Consider the following 18,548-nt stretch of genomic DNA (forward strand, 5'->3'; position numbering starts at 1 on the left):
TGAATATTTCCCCTCCATGCATTTATAGGGATGAGACTGGTGGGTAAAATAGATAGCTAGTGGGAAGCTGCTGTTCAGCACAGAGAGCTCAGCTCGGTGCTCTATGACGACCTAGATGGGCAGAATGGCTCAGGATGCAGGGTGGCGAGGGAGATGGGGCGAAAGTTCAAGAGGGAGAGGACATATGTGTACTTACAGCTGATTCAAGTTGTACATCAGAAACTAACACAGTATTGTAAAGCAATGATACGCCAACAAAAATGAATAAATAATATCACGATAAGAACCAGTGGGATCAAGGTTTTGAACTTGTGATGCTAGAAGCATAGGTTTTGGAGCTGGAAAGGCGGTGCTTAGAGATTGTCTAATCCAGCATTCTCATTGCACAGGTGAGGAAACAGGCTCATCGGAAGCCCTATGAATAGCTAGGTGCACAACCAGAAGGATTCAAGAATTTGGAATCTTACATCATTTTTCCACTATGACTTCCTGGAAACTAAAGTGCCTGTGGGTTCTAGGACAAGTGAAAGAGTTGGGTCATTACAGGCCCAACTCTAGATCCTTAGATACTAATCCTCCTGTGAGTCACAGTAGAGTCAGAGGACCCAGGAAACATCCTTTTGCCCAGCCTTCCCTTGAAACCTTTTGTTCCTGCCTGAAAGGACTTGAAGTTATGAAGACTTGCCATTTAAGGGAACATATTTATCCCTGCCTTGGGACAGACCCACTGAACTGAGGACGCGGTTTCTATCCCTTGTAAAATCAACTTTCTGTCAATGGGCACGTGTTTGGTTTCCTGAAGAGCTGAGCTGTTGGAACCCACGGCTGGGGGAGAGGAAAAGCTCTCCTCCCGGCTCTGCTGGATACCTTGAAGGACGAGTGAGCCTGAAGCAGCCATGGAAAGGGAGGGGGGCAGGGCATTCTAGAGGCGGTGGGTCCCTGGGGATCTCCAGGCAAATTTCTCAATTGTAAATGGGTGGATTCCTGTGCTTGGGTCTACCAGGGATGAAAATGAAAGAGCTAACATATAGGGCCTGGGGGCAAGAGCTAGAAACCAGCTTATTTTAACTTTCTTCTGGAAACTCTTAACCTCCTCATCCTTATCTCCAGGCCTTCCCAGTGGACCTTGCTCTGCGTTTTACACTGACTCTTTGTCCCCGTAGCCTGGTGAGTGTGTCTTTCCAGGAAGCAAGTTTACTGTGGAAGCCAGGATGGTCCAAAAGGAAGAGAAGCTAGTGACTGTCACTCCAGTGTGTTTACTTCTTTTCATTTGTTCGACATATATATTCTGAACACTTAGCCTGTCCTAGGAGCTGAGCTTAGCACTGTGGCTCTCGGATGAACAAACCCCATGTTTTCCCTGCTCACATTCTGTCTTATGCCTGGTGGAGCTGATCAGGGGTGAGCATTACCCCTCATCTCTTAAACTAGGCTCAGAGACTAGGCTGCACATTTCTTCGCCTTCCACCCATTCAACAAAGACTTACCAATTCTCTCCTATGTTCAAACCACTGCAGTGGTCCCTGGAAGAATCAGGGGGGCATCCTGTCCTCACTGTCTTTGAGGAAAGATGATCGTATCAAAATAGAACACTCATCTGGGTTGTTTCCAGTTTGAGGCTATTATGAGAAAAGCTGCTATGAATATACTTGTGGGATTCTTTTCATGGACATACGTCTTCATTTATCTTGGACAAATATGTTATGGGAAGGTCCTTTACTGGGTGAACAGATACACTGTGGTATCTGCATCTCATGGAATATTACTCAGAAATAAAAAGGAATGAATTACTGACACTTACGGTGTCATGGAAGAATCCAAAAAATACATAACGATGAGCAAAAGAGGCCAGCCACGAAAGAGTTCATTCTGTATGATTCTATTTATAGAAAGTTCTAGATCAGGCACAATGAATCTATGGCGAGAGAAATCAGGACAATGGTTGCCTCTGGCGGGGGAGGATGGACCGGGAAAGATACATAGGAGAAAATTCTCCAATTTGTCTGGGGTGGTAGTTCCACCTATGTACACAGTTGTCAAAGCTTACCACACTGTACACTCAAAATCTGTGTACTCTGTATACGTAAATTATGCCTCAATAAATATTTAATTTTAAAAAAGACCCCACAAATCTGCAGAGGGAATTCATTTGTATCCAGAATAAACATGGCAAGAGGCTAAATTTGACAGTTGGTGCTGGTTACATATACGTTTGTCAGTTATTGTATTACTTGTGAACTTTTCTGCATGCTTGAAAAATTCACAGTAAAAATATTTTTTTTAATTAAAAAACAAAAAAATAGCTATAGAATAATCAAACCCCCAAGTGAGAAGGGATCCCAGAGGTCATTTAACCCAACTTCCCACCTTGAACTTGGATCCCCTTAAAACATCCCTGTTAGATGGTCTCCCAGACTCAGCTGGAGCACATCGATGGAGGGAGCATGTGTACTGCCTCCTGGGGCAGCTTGTTCCAAAACTGCAATGATGGGTGCAGCAGCCAAGGAGGTAGAGAGACGAGGTGTCTTGGACATTGAGAGGGCAAAGGGAGGGCCCCCAGGAGAGCCCACCCTCCTTAGGAGCCGGGTCATTCGAGAATGACCATCCATTGAGCCCTTCCTCAGAGCCTCCGTTGGAGATGCAACAGTGAGCAAAACTGGCCACACTCTTGCAGGTTGCAGAGCTGCAGCCAATAGCTTGGTCAGACTCGGGTTCTTTCCTCTCTGCCATACACTCTCCTTGTCTGCTGGTACTGACTCAGCTCCAGGGCTACTTGGGTGAGCTGATTTGGAAGAAAGGGGCAGGGCAAGGAGGAAGACAGAAGACTTGGAGCCTGGCCTGGAGTCAGAGCTGAGAGGCCAGGCTGGATGCTGGCCACCTAATGAGAGAACCTCCCTCCGCTCCACCCAGGACACAGGCAAGGTGAAAAGAATCTTCTGGAACCCGCTGTTCAAAATACGAAGGTGTTTTCTTCATGCCACCTAGAGCATGCAGCAGAGGGGCGGGAGCTATTTTGGATGGAGCTCGCAGTGCAGCTGAGCGACTCTGCTAGCAGCACCCTCCTCTCTCAGCCGTCTCTGGGGAAGGCAGGGTTCTAGGGACCCTGCGAGCCCGACTGGTTCTGTGTCAACGTCTCCCTGCCCAGAATCAGGTTAAGGGACAGCTGCAGGCTACCTTTGCCATCACTTAGAGTTCTAAGGTTGCCAGCAATGGAAGACAACTCCAGATAATCTAGGCAAGAAAACCAGTGTATTGGAGAATACAGAGTGCTTCCCAGCATAGGAGAAAGAACTGAATAATCAAGCAGGAAAAGGACAGGAACCAGGGCCACTTGGGATGTGAGTACCAGAATCCTATCAACAAGCCCACTGGGACAAATCCACACGGCTGATCTCACGCGTACTCAAGAGAAAGGCGCTCTGAGAAGCCACCTTGATGTGTCCATCACAGGCAGGCAGCTGGATTGACAACCCCACCACGACTGAGGGAAAGCTCATTTCTCCAGACAAAAATCATGGTGCTGTGGCTGAAAGAGGAAACACGGGGACGGTGAGATGCCTGGCCTTGTTCCACCATCATCTGCCGCAGGGCAACTTCCAAGTGACAGCACGTTACGGAGCATCATCGTCCGAAGGCACCTGCCAGCCCTCAGCTTCCCCCATATCCCCTCCCCTGTAGTCTCCCAGCTTGGACCTCAGATAGTAAGCACAGGGAGTAGACAGTGTGGATTCTGGACTGTACCTTTCCCCAAACCCACCAGCCAAATGATGCTCACAAATGTGAGTTTCCCAGGCCCCCCCAGTTTGGATGAAACTAAATTCAAGTTGATGGGGGGTTGTCCCTGAGCATCACTGGAATGAGTTTCCTGAGTTACCTCTGTCTCGCATGGCCGGGAGAGCCTTAGGGAGGTCTTCTGTGCCTCCAGGAGGCCGTGGTGGGGGCTTAGAGGGTCGAAGAGGCCCACGTTCTGCATCCAGGCCGACTCCCAAGATGAGCAGGATCAGAAGGTCGGACCAGGTTGGGGGAGGAGACAGCAGCAGGGACTGCAGGACACGGATGACGGGGTGTCCAGTGGGGCCAGATCAGCTTAGGGCTGGATTTCTCCAACAGCTGGCTAAGCTCATTCATTCACGTGCTAAGATGTGAACTCCTGAAGGGCAGCTTCTCCAGCGGGCTTTGTTAACTGCTCGGCCTTCACCACCTAGAGCAGCACCCAGCCCGTTTGGGAGACAGAAGTGCTTATAGCTTCAAGGGATAACACTGTGTTGCCTCCTTTGCTTGGGATCCTCTCCCTCTGAGGCTGGGGTGCCTGTAAAGAGGGGCTGGAAAGGCCATCAAAGGCGGCCCAGGGACGGGCCCAGGCAGCCGGCCAGCTGCTCTGCAGGCTCAGGGCTGGATGAGTCAGGCGCTCGGCCTTCAGCACTGAGCCCAAGAGGCTGTGACGTGGCCCGCCGGCCCCTCTGGGCAGCAGCTCGCAGCAGAAACATGCACACAGACGCACACGGGAGCCCGGGGCTGAAGCCTGCGGGCCGGAAGGAGAGCGGGAGGCTTATGTAAGAGACGAAGGACGGGGTTTGAAGCCGCTGTCCCCGGCCACTACGCCCAGGCTGCCTTTCTTCCTGCCACTCCAGAGGGTGTGATGAAAAGGAGGGGGAAAAAACCCTGTGGCTGAAAAAGCTTCACTCACTGAGCTTGAGAGACAAATGCTCATATAACTCAAGCCCCCCTCCACCAGGGCTTCCCAGGTGGCATCAGTGTTAAAGAACCCACGTGACAATACAGGAGAGGTAAGAGATGTGGGCTTGATGCCTGGGAAGATCTCCTGGAGGAGGAAATAGCAACCCACTCCAGTACGCTTGCCTGGAGAATCCCGTGGACAGAGGAGCCTGGTGGGTCACAAAGAGTCAGACTGAAGCGACTTGGCAGGCACACCCCTCCCCTAGGCACTAAAAGGGACCTCCCACTGCACCCAGCCGGGCTGATGGGCCTTAAAGCCACTGAGTCTCCTTGGAGATGCCCTTTGCAGGGACTGATTCCATGCTGGTGTCCTGTGCAGCCCTGTTTGCCAGCCTACCCCCACGGGTGTTTGGGGTCTGCTGATGCGGTCCCTAACGCAGCCCCCTCTTGGCTTTCTTCCTGTTGCTTCTTCCCCGCCCCCGCCAGCTTCTATGCTCAGAAAGTGTCTCCCCTTGGCAATCAACTGTCCAGAGCCAGGACAGCAGCCGTCAAAACTGTCCCCCAACAGCCTGGAAAACTCCCCCACTTGGCCCAGCGTGGTTCCTCTGAGCCAGGCAAGGGGGCTCACTGAACCCCAGACTCCCTCCTGAGCCCCACTTGGCTGCTCATTTGTCCCCCTCCACCTGTGTGCACCAGGGTCAGGAACGAGGAGGGGTTAGCATAGGACTCTGGGGCCAGCGCGGGGGTCACAATCCTGGTTCTGTGAGATCCCCCCGCCCCAGGGAACCTCCGGAAGCGCTCCAAGTTCTGCGGGCCTCACTGTCTTCATCTGTAAATTGGGCATAGTCACAGTACCCCCGAAACAGCTCCTGGCAGAACAGCTCCTGGCACCAGCTGCTGCTTGATAAATATTTATAATTATTATCACCCCTGTCCTAATCCCACCTACCTAACCCTCTGGGCCCAACTGGACATCTCGGGAGGAGGGGTTCTTTTTCTTCTCCAAACTCCCACAGAACATCTCATCTGAATCACACGATATAAACCTTATTTCACAATATATTATCAATGGGTTTTACTCGGGTTACTCATCGGCATGGTTCTCTCTGCCTCTTGGGGAAATGGCGAGCACCCATCTCAGTGAAAGTCCCCTCGTAGGTGTCAGTTACATCTAAGACATGTCCGCGGTCTCTAGGAACTTAGACCTTCTATGCGTGGGTTGCAGCAGTGTGTCCTGATGTCCTACAAGTTGATTTAAAAACTCTCCTTTAGGTTTTTCATATTTAAATTCAATAACCAAGACAGATTTTTCAGGCGTCTATGATGAAAGAGCTTCATCAACCACTGTTTGAGGCACTGTCTGTGCCCCCGTTTGAGGCACAAACTTGGAGTGATGTCTCCCTCCCCTGAGTCTCCATCGCAGGCCATCACTCCTTCAGTTATTTTCACTGCAGAGGTCCCCTCCTGCACCTCCTCACAGCATCGCCCTAATCTGCTCTTTCTTGCCTTTGTTATTGTTGATTAGGTGCTCAGTCATGTCCAGCTCTTTGTGACCCTGTGGACTGTAGCTCACCAGGCTCCTCTGTCCGTGGGATTTCCCAGGCAAGAGTACTGGAGTGGGTTGTCATTTCCTTCCCTTATTTTTTTCTTAATTTCAAATTTTTTAAAAAATTGAAGTATACTCTTGATGGGAATGCAAATTGATAAAACCACTGGAGAAGAGTATGGAGATTCCTTTAAAAACTAGAGATAAAACTACCATGCTACCCAGCAATCTCACTCCTGGGCATATACTTTGAGGAAACCATAACTTAAAAAGACACATGTACCCGAATGTTCACTGCAGCCCTATTTACAATAGCAAGGACATGGAAGTAACCTAGATGTCCAGCAACAGATGAATGGAGAAGGCAGTGGTGGTATATAAACACAATGGGATATCACTCAGCTAAAAAAGGAATGCATCTGAGTCAGTTCTAATGAAGTGGATGAACCTAGAGGCTGTTATCCAGAGTAAAGTGAAAGAGAAAGATAAATACCATATATTAAAGCATACATATGGAATCTAAAAAGATGGTACCAATGATCCTACTTGCAGGGAAGCAGAGGAGCCACAGACATAAAGAACAGACTTCTGGACACAGTGGCAGAAGGAGAGGGTGGGATGATGTGAGAGAATAGCATTGAAACATACACCCTGCATAGCCAAGAATAATTAATTTTAAAATAATGTTAAATATTCATATTTATTTATTTATTTGGTCGTGCTGGGTCTTTGTTGCGGCAAGAGGACTCTTTAGTTGCAGCATGCAAACTCTTAGCTGTGGCCTGTGGGAAATAGTTACCTGACCAGGAATGGAACCTCGGCTCCCTGGGAGCTTGGAATTTTAGCCACTGGACCAGCAGGGAAGTTTCTAAAAAAAATTAAAAAAAAAAAAAAAGAATCCACAGTCCAGGAATACTCAGCTGGTATTCTCCCAGAAAAGGCCTCACTCCTAGGGTGCTATTCCAAGAATTTCTGTTACCCCCATCTCAAATCTCCTGCCTGCAGTGTAGGAGGCCTGGGTTCGATCCCTGGGTCAGGAAGATCCCCTTGAGAAGGAAATGGCAACCCACTCCCGTATTCTTGCCTGGAGAATCCCAAGGATGGAGGAGCCTGCTGGGCTACAGTACATAGGGTTACAAAGAGTTGGATACACCTGAGCAACTAACACTTCGACTTTTCTCAAGTCACAACCAACACTTTGCTGATGAGTTCATTAAATTCAAAAGGTAAGTTTTTCTGGTAAAGCTAGCAACATATGAAGCAGCCAAGCAATAGTGCTTCTATTAGTAAAATTAAAGTTTTATTTAGGGGGATTGGTTTGATAATTGGATGCAATCATTTAGGGACTTGGGCTTCCCAGGCAGTTCAGATGGTAAAGCATCCAACTGCAATGTGGGAGACCTGCGTTTGATCCCTGGCTTGGGAAAAGCCCCTGGAGGAGGCCATGGCAACCCACTTCTGGTCTCTTGGCTGGAGAATCTCTGTGGACAGAGGAGCCTGGTGTGCTACAGTCCATGTGGTCACAAAGAGTTGGAGTTCCTGCTCTGAGCCATACCCAGAGGTTGGTTTAGAGGGATTTGTGAACCAAGATCCTGACCAGAAGGCACAGACCTGGGAAATACGAAAAGTCGATGGGAATCCAGTATAGGTTATTTGAACAATTTCAGATCTGCTTTGTGAACAAAGTATTTGATTAATAATCGTCATAAGCAGAGTCTGGTATGAGCTGTACTTTGATTATTTCCTGACAGTGACATTACAGGGGAACGGCTAACCCCCACCTACCTCGTATTTCTCAGCAGCTGCCGCCATCTACCAAAAACCCCCTAAGAATTGAGCATATCCAAAATGGCTTAGGTCAAGTTTATAAAATGTTTTATTTAAAATTTTTAGCATCCTACAATGTTCTGTATCTCTATCCTTGCTTTATTTTTCTGCATGACCTATCAATATGTAACACATTATACAAATTACTTCTGTGTTTTTATTGTCTTTCTCTGTATATGATATAAGTTCCATGAGATCACGTTTTTTAATCCTTGTCTGTTTTGTTCACTACCATAGCTCGGGGCAAGCAACAGTGTCTGATTATAATAATAATGCCTGGGTATCTGTTAAATGAATGAATAAAAGAAGATAGGGAAACAGAAAAAATGTTACAAGAGCTAGAGAGACAAGAAGATTACTTTTGGCTGAAAAATTAAGAAAACACTGACTAGGTCTTTCATGAAACAAAGACAAACAAAGTGGCCTAAATGTACAGAATGTATTGTTTGCCAGGCAAAGAGAGCCACGTCCTTGAAGGAAGCTCAGTGAGCCTCCCCGAACTGAAAGTGAAAGGGACAGACATCACGCAGAAGTTCTGTCCAAATTTCCAATTGATTAATAAGTGAAGTTCAAAGTCTCTCTTGAGGGCGTTATGACTCTGGTTTTGCATCATTTAGGCATGGGGCAATTCTCAAACAGACCAGGGGTAGCTTGCATAAGTCTCTGGTGAGAATGGGCTGGGGATCACATGAATGGCAGATTCGGATGTGCGTGCTCAAAGCTCAGAGGCAGGATCTTTCTTAAACTGTCTCAAGAGTCCCAGGAGGAGGGCGTTGGGGCACAGAGAACAGGGCAAGGAAAGAAAATACAGAGCACATCCAGGAATGACTTGGGGCAAAGGGTGATTCCAGACGAAGGGTGGACATTGGGAAAGGAGATGGAGGGTCCACTGCAGACTCCATGAAGGTGGACAGAATCATAAACATTTGTAATCAGGATATATGATCAGAGCAGCCTCGTGCGTAGGGTTCATGCAAGCAGGAAGAGACAGGGCAGGGGCCTGGGATGGGGCGGGTGGGCAAGTAAGGAGGCCAGGGCAGTAACCCAGATGGGAGGTCATCCAAGTCAAAAGATTCAGAGAAGTGAGCCAGATGAGCCAGCTGCCAGGGAAGTGCTCAGAGAAGAGACTGAGAAAAGTCGAGATGGCTCTGGGAGGGCCCGCAGAGGGTCCACAGCCCACTGCCACATGTACCTCTCACATGGACACTCCCACAGATCCCAGGGCTTGCAGGCTCAGCCAGGAGGCACGTTTGACCCCACAGTGGCAGCCAGCGGCCTGGAGGGATTAACCCTGGTTGGTTTCGCTGCTCACTGGGTCGGGGAGGAGGGGAGGACAGGAAATGTAAATCCCCGTGGTCAGCGGGGCAGCTCCAACTCACCGCAGCTGGCGCCAACATGCCAAGGGGGTCACTCACGGGGTGCAGGGCCTTTCAGTCCAGCCAGATAGAGCACATCCCGCTCCCATCTAGGAAGTGGGGCTTCAACAGGCAGCATCTAGCCCCAGGTGGGAAAGGCCTGACCGCCAGACTCAAGACCGCAAGAGCCCAGGCCCAGGACAGACGTGGAGCCAAGACCAGGGAATCGTGGGGAAAGGCCAGGCCTGGGCTACACAGCCAGCCCCCGGGGCTGCCAGTCGGTGGGGAATGGGCTCCTAATACCCAGCTAGACTTGGGGGAGGGACTTCAGGGCTGAGAGGCGTCTGTGTCTTCCTGGATAAGCTGGGGAGCCCGGGGAGTCCTGTGCCCATCTGATCTCTCCTCCCTCACCCCCAGCAGAGCTGCAGGAAGACACTGGGGCTAGGGCACTGACTTAAACTCGTGTCTGTTTTCTGTTGCTCTGGGAAGAAAGGGGGTGCCTCTGAGCACACAGTACCCACAAACCCTAACTCGGCTCCCCTCCTCGCCAAGCACAGCAGACCTGCTTCTCTGTGACCTCTCCCCGCCTCTGCACCATCTGGAGAGATGCGAGCCAGCCACGAAGGGCAGGAAAAGACAACAGGCAGAGAACGGGGCCACCAGCAGGCCAGCCTGTCCCCGTGCAAAGCCTTAGCGGGGCTGGCCTCCCCCCTCTCTCGTCATTTCTCTGCCAGAGGCTGCTGTGCCCCTTGCCCAGAGCCCCCCTGCTCCTGCCCTGAGCCCCCTGCTCCAGCGGAGCCCGCGGACCAGGGCGGGAGGGGTGGGTGTGGCACTGGGATGGGGCTGATGACAGCTGCCCTGTGACACTCTTGATTGAGAAACTTCGTCCCTGAATTCAGAGCCATCCTCCACGCACTGCTTTCTCTCCCAGAGAGTCTGGTCCTCTTCCTGCCTCCTCTCTCTCCCCCAGTGCCCTAAGCCATTGCTTCCCACCCTCCTGGACAAGCGACAGGTCCCCTTCCCGAGTCTGGGAAACTGCTAATCACTGGAATCTGACAACTGGTACAAGTGGCTTTTGCCTTGGCCCTGATCCAAGCCTGGAGCCTTCTGATTTCAGTCTGCGTCCCCTCTGGAGTCTAAGCCCCGCCCCCTGCCTGTTTAGGGACAGGTGGCCTTGGAGGTGAGACTCTCTAGTCTGCCCCCACCCCCAAGCCAGACCAGGAGCCCTGAGCAGGTTCATCTGAGCCTGGGGGACCCAGGAAGAGACAAGGCCCCAGGAGATGGACCTCCTTCCATGGAGGTTCCGAGATGGGCATAGTGATGGGCCCAGCCGGCACCTGATAACACATCACAAATAAATGCATCTGCTTCCCTGTGGATGGGATGTCCTTGGGGACCTCAGAAGGGAACAGAACCAAGAGGAAAGAATGGTAGAGGATTTGGGTACGGAGACTGGTACCAAGTCAGGCCTGTGTGTATTTTGCCCCCATTTCCCAGCAGAGGAAACCTGAGCTCAGAGATATCAAGTAACCAACCTAAGGTGACACAGCTAGAAAGGATCCAACCGGAGTCCAAGTCTGACTCCAGAACCTACAAGAAGCTACCTCCTGGGGAGACAGGGTCAGGAAGAATACATTGAGGGGATCAGATCTCCTCCTGGGAAAAGTTCACAGCAGTCCCGTTACATAACCAGAATTAATAAGTTAACGTCCTAACTCCCAGGACCTCAGAATGCGATATAGTTGGAGGCGAGGGCTTTAATGAGGTACTTAAGTTAAAATGAGGACCTTAGAGTGGGTCCTAATCCAGTATGACTGGTGCCTTATAAGAAGAGGCCATGGGGGCACAGACTCACAGAGGAAAGGCCATGGGAGGACACAGTGAGAAGACCACCATCCATCCATCCACCAAGGAGAGAGGCCTCGGAAGAAACCACCCCTGATCTCGACTTCTGGCCTCCAGAATTGTGTAGAAACAAATATCCGCTACGTAAGCCACTCAGTCTGTGGTCCTTCATCACGGCAGGCCTAGGGAACGGGCCCCTGGTACCAGTGTTTGTTTCCTGGCCCCGATGCAGGGTATTTTATATGCGTTCTCTTCAGAGTGGAGTCCCACCCATCCAGGGGGTAGGCAGGAGGTTGGAGAATCACAGGTGTCCACAGGCACCCTGAGCTAATGGGGTACCTTGGCTACAAATTCGGCACACAGTCAGTGCCTCCGTCAACCACCTTTCCATTTTAATTATCCTGGCAGCGACTACCTCTGTCTCCTCTCAGAACAGGACTTGAAGGAGCACAGGAGGGAGGCAGGTACCCAGACACAAGGGGACCCCGAGGTGTTGACTGGGGGTGTGTAGCCGAGCCAGCGTGAGCAACTACTCTCCTCCTCTGCCAAGATGCTGACTCCCGGGGGAGGGGGTGGGTAGGGAGGGAGGGGGAGACCCTCCCCCGCCCCATCCTCGCCTGTCAATCACCACCCAGGGAGGGCTGCTGACCTTTTAAAGTGAAAACTTACTAAACCTGCATCGCAAGTCAGAAAACGCACATTGGGGGTGGAAGAAAAACCGGTCTCTGAATTTTGTGAGCATTGAATTTGAATACATCCTGTCACGAGTGTATATGAGTTAATAGCAACACAGAGTGGGAAGGAGAAAACCCCTTTTGCATTGCAAGGGGTGGGAAAGGGATAAGGGGATTTTACGAAAATGAGGGGGAAGTTGGAAATGGGTGTTTCAGGAAGGAAAAAAATAAATGTTATACACACCTGTGTGTATATGTACACGTGCCTATGCATACATACATATATGTATGTGTGTATATATATGCACACACACACACTTCACCTCTGCCATGCAAGGCCATGGGGAATTTAATACAGGAAAAGACCTTTGCCAGGGTTGCCCTACAGAGAAAGTTCAAGCAAAACATTTTCCTTCATTCTTCAGTCAACTGGAGAGAAGGCGCAGAAACAGGAGTCCTCGTAAGATCCAAAAAAGAATCTATATTTACAGCACTCTTCAATTTGATATACTTCAGACTTGATAACTTCCAAGTGGAAAACTTGATCATGTTTAGATAATTATTTAGATATTATATAATATTTAGATATTTCCGTGTTTTTCCCAACCCATAGATGGAAGCTACAGCAAGAGGCACACAGTCTAATCCCTTGCCTTTCTCTTTAAATCACCAACAAATACCCCAGGGAAAAGTCCACTCTAGCACTGCCTCTACTGACACGTGTGTACAGTATTCAACGACAGGCTTTGCTGACTTCCGTTTTCATTCACATGTATAAAGCAGACGGGAAAACCTCTGACTGACCTAATATTCTAGAAGAGAATATGTTCTGACCACACTTCATTACAAGCATGAAAAGCATCCCTTCTGAAAGGAAAGAATACATACGTGGTGTTTATGCCTGGGGCCAGGAAGTGCGTATGTACCCTCCAGCGTGGGTTTAGCTCTGAACAGCCATCCCCACACATAAGCGCATTTCAGTGTGACTGGGTTTGTGAGCCTCTGGTGAGCGGAAGCAGTCTGTCTGGTCAGAAGTTGCTGCAGAGAACTCGAAAGGATTAAATCTGCCTTTTCAGGAGAAGACTGGAAAAGCCCTCGGGCTGTTGGTGGCGCTGAGGGGGGCCGGGGCCAGTTGGTTGGGTGGACTAGCCAAGAAGTGGAGGCTCCCTGTCCAGGGGAGTGAGCTGTGGCCCTGGGTACCCACCCACTGCCACTTCCACCCCCTACCCCTACTTTCACCCCCTACCTCTCAGGCAGCAAACATCTGAACTACATAAAAGGAGCAGGAAGTGGAGGTTAGAGAAGGCAGCCACAGGGACGGTGTGGAGAGCAGGTGAATCCTACAGCGTTTGAAAAAATGTAAACAGCACTGACAGTGCAGAGAGGCTGGTGGGAGCGCAGGACAGAGGCGTGGAGGACTCAGGGCTTTTTTCTGAGCACAGCCCTAGCAATTAATAAATTAATACATCTCGGATCCAGGCATTCTGTGTTTAGGTCTGGCCTGAGGACTGTAGAAGTTTTGTCAAGGTCCATGATCAGATCTGAACCGTGTTGCTTGGCAGGGGTTGTAATTAGAATCGGCTGCAATACCTAAGATGACTCAATTCTGCTACAGAAAATGAGGAAAACTAAGTAGAGAATTGTGCTGCAGACTGAAAGTTTGTGTCCTCTCAAAACTCATGTGTTGGAGCCCCTAAGCCCCAAGTGATGGTATTAGATGTGGGGTCTTCAGGTGGTGATTAGCTCATGAGGGCAAAGCCCTCAGGGATGGGGTTCATGCTCTTATAAAAGGGACCCCAGGGAACTTCCTTGTCCTTTCTGCCATGTGAGGTCACAATGAGAAGATATAACCAGACAGCAGATCTGCCAAAATCTTGGTCTTAGACTTCCCAGCCTCCAGAACTGCGAGGAACAAATGTTTGTTGTTTAACTTATGAGACATGTGAGCTATAGAAAAGTAAATAGAGCATATGAGTATCAAACAGATAAAAAAAGATGAACCTCAAAGAATTAAACAGAGAATTACTATATGAGCTAGCAATTCCACTTGTAGGTATAAACCTGAGAGATTTGAAAGGCGGGACTTAGCAGATATTGTACACCAATGCGCATAGCATTATTCACAATAGCTAGAAATAACCCATATGTTCATTACCAGATGAATGGATGAAGAAAACGTGGTCTATGCACGTCTATGAAATACTATTCAGTCTTAAAAAAGAAATGAAATCCTGATACATGGTACAATATAGACCAGTCTTCAAAGCATATCTTCAATGCTGAGATAGATAAATCAGACATAAAAGGATAAATATTGGGACTTCCCTGGTGGTCCAGTGGCTAAGACTCAGACCTCCCATTGCAGGAGGCCCAGGTTTGATCCCTGGTCTAGAAAATAGATCCCACATGCCACAGGTAAGAGTTTGGATCCCACAACTAAGAACGGGCACAGCCAAATAAATAAATATTAAAAACAAAACAAAACAATGCTGCCTCATAGACATCTGTTAGCTTCTTTTTAAAAAGTTGTTTAAGAAAAGGGAATAAGAGTTGTTGAATAACATTCCCAATAATTAGTCTACATGTTAGTAACATTCCCACTGAAAAGATGAGGAAAGGGGAAATAAAGACTTACCTAAAGTTCCCCAGCCGCTATATGGCAGAGCCAACAACCCACATTTGCCTGGCTCCAAAGCCTGGGTCTGTTCTCATTGCAGAGAGGGCTAGAGAGGATACAGCTCAGACTCAGGCAGGGGCAGCAGGATGGGCCTTGCTAAATGGGCCTGGGTCACCTAGAAGAGAGGACAGGCTTACCTGGTTCAGGACTATGTGACTCAGACCACTCAGGAAACTGGGAGTCTGTGGGGGGAGGGGGAGGAGGACCACGTTAGATTAAAAATGGAGTTGGCTGGTGCTAATTAGTTAACCTCTGATAAATGGGATAAATAGCAGGATGTAATTAACCACTGCTTAAAGAGAGCCCTGGGTGTTTCTTTCAGTGAGTAAATCTCTGTGGATTGTTATGCTAATTCCAACAGAAAAGGTAGACAGAGACTACAACTCTTACCTGGGAAAGAATGGATGGAGCACATTTAGCTGTATTCCTTTGGCATACTGACTCTGGACGGCCCAAATAATTTTTTTTTTTTAAAGACAGAAATCGGATAGCCTGGACAATTAGATCACACAGAGGAAATGCACACAGTCTGAGGACAGCTTCACCGTGCAGGATGATGAAGGCAAAGGTGGGTCTGGGGCCCTTGAGCAGGTGGGCTGTCCTTCTGCCCTTCTGGCAGTTCACTGAGAAGCCTGAGGTGGCCGGTGGAGCCCCTTTGCCCCGCCTCCCTCTGCTTCTTTTGTTCCTTTCCAGGGTTGTTGATCTGAGTATCCATCCAGCTGGGAGAGGCTGGTCCTGATTTCAGATGATTTCAACCAGGGTGAACTGAACCAATGATTTATGAACTGATCATGGAGTATCCATGGCATTTTGCTTTTTGTTAAAATAGTTCCATCGACTGTGGATATTTTTCCTTTAGAAATTGTTGCTTCTTGGCCCCTTCCTTCCATCTGCCTGAAAACTCAGAAGTAAGGGCTTTAGCTTCTAAAGGGTTTCTAAAACCATTAATGGGCTGAATCATTCAATGATTCACTGATGGGCGACTTACTCATCATTCAAGCAAGCCTCAAGCTGAGACTCTGGCATCTCTCTTTGCCCTGCCCAGCCCAGCATTTGGTCAAGCTTCGAGATGGTTCTGAAGGGGATCACAATGTGCCACCCCCAGAAATGCTGTATTAGCATAAAGACTATTGTCAGCTAAAGGCAACTGAGAAACAGATGTGAAAGGAGCTCTCTGCCTCCCTACTTCCCATCTGCCTAGAAGCAGGGCATGAATTCCACCGCCCACCACTCCCCCCAACCACCCCCGTGTAGGTGCCTCCTTCTCCTGCTCAGGGGGAGGAGAATGACCCTTGTCACCAGAGACAGATACGGTACCTAGATGAGTCTGCGCAAATAAAACCTCACTAAATAACCCTGAAAGTGAAAGTCGCTCAGTTGTGTCCGACTCTTTGTGGCCCCATGGGCTGTACAGTCCATGGAATTCTCCAGGCCAGCATACTGGAGTGGGTAGCCTTCTCCAGGGGATCTATCCAACCCAGGAACTGAACCCCGATCTCCCGAATTGCAGGTGGATTCTTTACCAGCTGAGCCACAAGGGAAGTCCTAAATAACCCTAATCTACCATTATTTCCCCCACTTATTTCCTAATCACCTTTCCATAATTTATCAGCCCTAGAAGCTCAACTTCTCTTTTCTCTGTCTAATTGCTCCTCTACAATTTATCAGGGCTTCCCTGATAGCTCAGTTGGTAATGAATCCACCTGGAATGCAGGAGACCCCAGTTCAATTCCTGGGTCGGGAAGATCCCCTGGAGAAGGGATAGGCTACTCACTCTAGTAATTTTGGGCTTCGCTGGTGACTCAGGTGGTAAAGAGTCTACCTGCAATGAGGGAGACCTGGGTTTGATCCCTGGGTTGGGAAGATCCCTTGGAAAAGGGATAGGCTACCCACTCCAGTATTCTGGCCTGGAGAATTCCATGGACTGGAATTCCATGGGGTCACAAAGAGTTGGACACAACTGAGCAACTTTTGCTTTCACAACTTATTGCTCTTTGTTAAAATGGCATATAAGCCTCCAAGTCTAACTACTTCTTTGGGTTTCTTTTCTGTGAATCCCTTGTACATGTTAAAAAAAAAAAAAAGTATATGTATATATTAACATCAACTAAAATTGTGTGCTTTTTCTCCTGTTAGCCTGTCTTTGGTGGGGAGGGGTGGTTCCCAGGTGGCGCTAGTGGCAAAGAACCCACCTGCCAAGGCAGGAGACATAAGAGACTTAGGTTTGATCCCTGGGTCAGGAAGATTCCCCTGGATGAGGACATGGGAACCTGCTCCAATATTCTTGTCTAGAGAATCCCATGGACAGAAGAGCCTAAAGGGCTACAGTCCATAGAGTCACGAAGAGTCAGATATGACTGAAGTGACTGAGCGCACACGTGCACAGCCTGTCTTTGTCAGTTTAATTTGCTCCACGTAGAAAGCTAAGAGAGTTGAGGGAAGATATTTGGTCTCTCCTATACAGTTAAGAAGAGGATGAACCAACCATTACGCAAAAAGACTTGAATTAGGCCAAAATGTGGAAGCAAAGTATAGCTAAATCATCTGAAAGGCAGGACACATACTCCCTTTGTTACATTATTGGGCAGGAAGGATTGCATCCGGGACCCTCTGCAGAATGATTATGGAGACTTCAGTGGATAATGATGACAAGGGGCTATGATAGAAAACAGGTGGCATGACAGGGGTCTTCTATAAATTTTGTTTCCTCTACTGTTTCACCAATGGGGCTTTCTAGGTGGCTTGATGGTAAAGAACCTGCCTGCCAGTACAGGAGCCTCAGAAGACGCAGGTTCGATCCCTGGGTTGGGAAGATTTCCTGCAGGAGGAATGGCAACCTGCTCCAGTATTCTTGCCTGGAAAATACCATGGACAGATGAGTCTGGTAGACTACAGTCTATGGGGTAGCAAAGAGTCAGACATGACTAAAGTGACCAAGCACACACTGTTTCACCAGTGAAGAAATAATGCCACAAAGTCTCAGGTTTCCTGTGATAGTCTTAATTTAGGGTTGTTTTATTGCTTTCAAAAAAAATTTAGAAAATACATAAATGTGATTTAATGCTTAATTCTTGGTAAGAATTTTTAAATTATATATATATATAATCTCACAATTCCAAAAATCTTTTCTGACCACTTATGCCAATATTTTGGAGAAGGCGATGGCACCCCACTCCAGTACTCTTGCCTGGAGAATCCCATGGACGGAGGAGCCTGGTAGGCTGCAGTCCATGGGGTCGCTAAGAGTCAGACACGACTGAGCGACTTCACTTTCACTTTTCACTTTCATGCATTGGAGAAGGAAATGGCAACCCACTCCAGTGTTCTTGCCTGGAGAATCCCAGGGACAGAGGAGCCTTTTGGGCTGCCGTCTGTGGGGTCGCACAGAGTCGGACACGACTGACGCAACTTAGCAGCAGCAGTAGCAGCATGCCAATATTTGGTTTGGAAAAGAAGTTCACAGCAGGATTCCTGGGAAAGCGATTTAGATATTTTGCTGTCCTGAGAAAAGTAAAAAGTCCATTATTTTCCCTACTTCTACAGATGGTAAAATTAAGATGTAGAAAATTGATTTGCTGAAGAGGACAGTGCAACCTAGAGTCGGGCCCACACTTGGGTCACCTTACATCTGGGTCAGCTCACTGACCATGGACTCTGTCCATGGCAGAGATTTTCTACAGAACCTTTGCATCATCTTGGCTCCCTTGTAGCTTCAGACCAAGGGCTCATCTATTTTCAGCAGGCAAACCCACTGGGGAAGAGAGAAGTTAACAGATGAAAGGAAAAGACACAAGTCACAAGGACAGAATGAATGTCAGAGGTGGAATAAAAGCTTGGAAAAAAAAAAAAGAATAGGGACCAACCAAGAGAAATCAAGGATAACATCTAAATAGATGAAATTTATTTTATTCATGATGGCCTTTTTCTTCCATTTCCCTATGGATTTC

General features: G+C 48.5%; 1 long non-coding RNA gene across 2 annotated transcripts in view; it reads right to left on the reverse strand.

Moving 5' to 3' along the window:
* The window catches only part of LOC138985931 (uncharacterized), a 111,684-nt gene that overhangs the window by 88,160 nt on the left and 4,976 nt on the right, over nucleotides 1-18,548 (reverse strand). The window contains exon 1 of one of the 2 annotated variants that reach the window (XR_011462859.1): nucleotides 14,739-14,785. The exons of the other annotated variant lie outside the window; for it this stretch is intronic. This is a non-coding gene — a long non-coding RNA (uncharacterized lncRNA). Of the gene's footprint in view, nucleotides 1-14,738; nucleotides 14,786-18,548 lie in introns of those variants that run through there. 2 annotated transcript variants of the gene reach the window in all.

The sequence above is a fragment of the Bos mutus genome, chromosome 27 (genome assembly GCF_027580195.1).
Source record: "Bos mutus isolate GX-2022 chromosome 27, NWIPB_WYAK_1.1, whole genome shotgun sequence".
Classification (NCBI taxonomy): Eukaryota; Metazoa; Chordata; class Mammalia; order Artiodactyla; family Bovidae; genus Bos; species Bos mutus.